We start from the raw sequence: 4,160 nt of genomic DNA, 5'->3' as shown, positions 1-4,160 counted from the left end.
ACCTGGTCAGTGTCTTCTATTCTGGGAAGAATAGAGTATATGATTGACTGTTTCAGGAAGTGGGACAAGATAAAATATATGTTGTGACCTGTGGAGAAGTGGGATGAGAATATATAGAAGGGTCTGAAGAAGGGTCATTGACCTGAAACGTTAACTCTGCTTCTCTCTTCACAGATGCTGCCAGACCTGATGAGTATTTCCAGCATTTCTTGTTTTTATTTGAGATTTCCAGCATCTGCTGCATTTTGCTTTGATATTGATATTATATGAAAATAAATAGTGTACTCCTCTGATTTTAATTGTATCAACATCTGGCTCTGTAGCTTAGTTGGTTAAAGCACCTGCCTTGTAAACAGGAGAGCCTGGGTTCAATTTCCAGTGGAGCCTTGCTTCTCATTTGTGATGGAGAAGTTACCTTGTCAATCACTTCCATCTGTGTCTTCTGAACTTTAAGTGAGAATTCAAATTACATGATGAATTTTCATCACAGGAAAAAACAGCCTTTGTGTAGGATGTGAGTTTGGAATGGCTGTTCCTCCTTGTACAGAAATTCAGTGCTGATATTTCAAAGGCAACTTCTTTGATCCAAATTTGTTCACAGTTGCATTCAACGCGGAAAACAGCTCGACATTAATGTCACTGAAGGAAAGTGTGACTGCGTTGTATGTTTCAGAGTGTTTGTGTTGTTATCTGTTGCTTGTGACTGAGACAGGGGCATGATGCAAGTGGGAGGGTTGATCTGAGGTTTGGAACATTTGTCAGTCAGGAACAAGTAAAATCAAAGGAACCAAATAAGAAAACCTATGTCTCATGTGGTTACCGAGAAACGGTCAGAAGATATTAAACTTTGTTCTGTTCATTAAAGCTGTGTGAACTTTGACCTTTCCTGCCTTTTAAAAACAGTATTTGAAGTGTCTCGGTAACAATGTTCAGTGTTGATGAGAGTGGGGTCTGGGTGAGCCTCTGCTGAGTGTGACAGGGTCAGGACTGGATGCAGGAAGTTCTCTGACAGTCTCTCTCTCTCTCTCGCTGATGGGTTTGAGTTTATTTTCAACTGGCAGCTGTTGGTGTTTCGATAAATCAAGTTCCCTCTACCCATTTTTTTGGACAGACAGTGTAGTATAAGGATGTAAAGTGTTAATGCTGAAGACATTGGGATCAATCACTCCCACTGTCAAAGTGATGATGTAACAGTCACATGAGATGTGGTCTGGGAGGAGAGAGCAGCACCAAGGATGCTAGTTTAGGAGGCTTGATGAATGTGTATATAGTATTGTGCAAATTAGAAAAGAGTTCTTAGTTCTTTCAGCAGGAAATGTGTCCCGAAAATATCGAGAAACTCACAATTTTATTATTCAGGAGTCGGAACACAGATATTAATTCCAAGTGACAGTTCTGGGTTCATTTGACAAAAAAAGGTAGAGAATAATATTGCTCACTGATTGAAATATCCCAGTGTGGAGACAGTTAAACAGGTGATCTGTTGGGGCATCCTTTGATCCAAGGTTTCGGCAGCATTTAATCTCCCTTTTTGGTGAAATTCTCTGTTATTTGCAACTTTTTTTTATCCAGCTTTGATGGGCAAGTGAAAAAACTGAAAAAACTGAACAGTTCCATCCTTTCTTTTCTTCCTTCTTCCCTTCTTTCCATCAGTTTCTCTTTTCTGTCCCAGATCAATGCAATGATGAGAATCCCAATTTAATCTGCTGTTTCTGGTGTTTTATCCATTCCAATCAAAGTCAAAGTTCCAATCTAATCTATTTGTTATTCCACAGTGTCTCTCCATGTGTTTTATTCTGTTGTATTCTATCACAGTCTGTTTGATGATCAATGTTGCATCTCACTCTCTGTTCTGGTGAAGATCAGAAGCAGTGATATCTGTTTACACCACCCGACAAGTCGGCCTGAGGCTTTGCCTCGCCGATCATGTGGAGTTAGGAACATAGCAACATCGGAGCAGGAGTCGGCCATTCAGCCCATCGAGCCTTCCCCACCATTCAATATGATCATGGCTGATCATCCGCTTCAATGCCCTTTTCCCCACACTTTCCTCATATTCCCTTATGTCATTTGTATTTAGAAATCTGTCAGTCTCTGCTTTAAACATACTCAACGACTGAGCTTCCACAGCCCTCTGGGTTACAGAATTCCAAAGATTCACAACCCTCCGAGTAAAGAAATTTCTCCTCATCTCTGTCCGAAGGAGCTTCCCCCTTATTTTGAAATTGAGCCTCTGGTTCTCGACTCCCCATCCAGATGAAACATCTTAGCTGCATCTACCCTGACTGTCCTTTCAGTATTTTGTCGGTTTCAATGAGATCACCTCTCATTCTTTGAAACTCCAGAGAATACAGCCCCAGTTTCCCAATCTCTCTTCATAGAACAGTCCCACCATCCCAGGAACAAGTCTGATGAACCTTCGTTGAACTCCCTCCATGGCAATAATATCCTTCCTAAGGTAAGGAGACCAAAACTGCACACAGTACTCCAAGTGCGGTCTAACCAAGGTTCTATACAATTGAAGCAAGAATTCGCTTTTCCTGTACTCAAATCCTCTTGTGATCAAGGCTAACATACTATTCGCCTTCCTAATTGCCTGCTGCACCTGCATGTTAGCTGGCAGTGACTTATTGACATGGATACCAGGTCACCCTTATATTCTATACCTCAGCTAATAAAGGAAAGGATTCCATATACCTGCTGAACCACCTTATTGACCTGTCCTGCTACCTTCAGGGATCTGTGGACATTCACTCCAACGTCTCTCACTTCCTCTGCACCGTTCAGTGTTCTCCCATTAATTGTGTATTCCTTTGCCTTTTTGACCTCCCAACTGCATCACCTCACCCTTGTCAAATTTGAATTCCATTTACCACTTCTCTGCCCACCTGACCAGTCAATTGATATCTTCCTGCAGTGCACAGCTTTCCTCCTCCCTATCAACAACACGGACAATTTTTGTGTTATCTGCAAACAACTTGATTGTGCCCTCTACATTTATGTCCATATCATTAATATATGCCACAAAAAGCAGGGGACCTAGTTCTGAGCCCTGTGGAACACCACTGGAAACAGTCCTCCAGTTGCAAAAACACCTGTAACCAATTCCTTTTTGTTTCCTGCCACTGAACCAATTTTGTGTTCAGCTTGCTACATTCCCCTGGATCCCATGTGCTTTTATTTTTTTTAACCAGTTTGCCATGTGGGACCTTGTCAAAAGTCTTGCTAAAATCCAAGTAGATCAGATCAACTGCACTATCCTCATCAATCCTCCTTGTTACTTCTTCAAAAACATTCAATCAAGATAGTCAGACAGGAGCTTCCCTTAACAAATCCATGCTGACGATACTTGATTAATCTGTGCCTTTCTAAGTGACAGTTTATCCTGTCTCTCAGAATTATATCGAATAATTCGCCCACTATTGAGGTTAGGCTGACTGGCCTTTAATTATCTGGTCGATCACTCGCTTATTTTTTCAAGAATGGTGCAATGTTAGCAATAAAAACAAAAAGTGCTGGACATACACAGCAGGTCTGGCAGCATCTGTGGAGAGAGAAGCAAAGTTAACATTTCAGGTCAGTGACCTTTCATCAGAACAGGAACGTTAACTTTGCTTCTCTCTCCACAGTTGCTGCCAGATCTGCTGTGTATTTCCAATGCAACTAGTTTTTATTTCAGATTTGCAGCATCTGCAGAATTTTGCTTTTATTGCAGTGTTACGAGACCTCCAATCCTCTGACATCACACCTGTATCCAGTGAGGGATTGGAAACTGATGGTCAGACCTTCCACTATTTCCTCCCTGACTTCTTTTAACAGCCTGGGGTACATTTCATCCGGCCCTGATGATTTATCCACTTTCAAGGATGCTAATCCCATTTATACTTCTTCTCTCCCTCAGTTTATCATGTCCAATACTTCACACTCCTTCTCCTTAATTACAATATCTGCATCACCCCCCTCATTTGTGAAGACAATAAAATATTCATTAATAAACATACCAACATCTTCCACCCTGACACATAGGTTACATTTTTAGGTCTTTGATGGGCCCTACTCTTTCCTCAGTTGCCTCTGACTGCAATGTATTGATGAAACATCTTTGGATTTGTTTTGATTTTGCTTGTCAATATTCTTTCATGATCTCTGTTTGTTCTTCA

General features: G+C 41.2%; 1 non-coding gene across 1 annotated transcript; it reads left to right on the top strand.

Annotated features, from left to right (window-relative positions):
- Positions 1 to 313: 313 nt before the first annotated feature.
- On the top strand, positions 314 to 387 carry trnat-ugu (transfer RNA threonine (anticodon UGU)). Its single transcript has one exon. It is a non-coding gene; the product is annotated as a tRNA-Thr (tRNA).
- The last annotated feature ends 3,773 nt before the right edge of the window (positions 388 to 4,160 follow it).

The sequence above is a fragment of the Heterodontus francisci genome, unplaced genomic scaffold (genome assembly GCF_036365525.1).
Source record: "Heterodontus francisci isolate sHetFra1 unplaced genomic scaffold, sHetFra1.hap1 HAP1_SCAFFOLD_430, whole genome shotgun sequence".
Classification (NCBI taxonomy): domain Eukaryota; kingdom Metazoa; phylum Chordata; class Chondrichthyes; order Heterodontiformes; family Heterodontidae; genus Heterodontus; species Heterodontus francisci.
The sequence above is the reverse complement of the archived record's forward strand: the minus strand, read 5'-3'. Positions and strand labels throughout refer to the sequence as shown.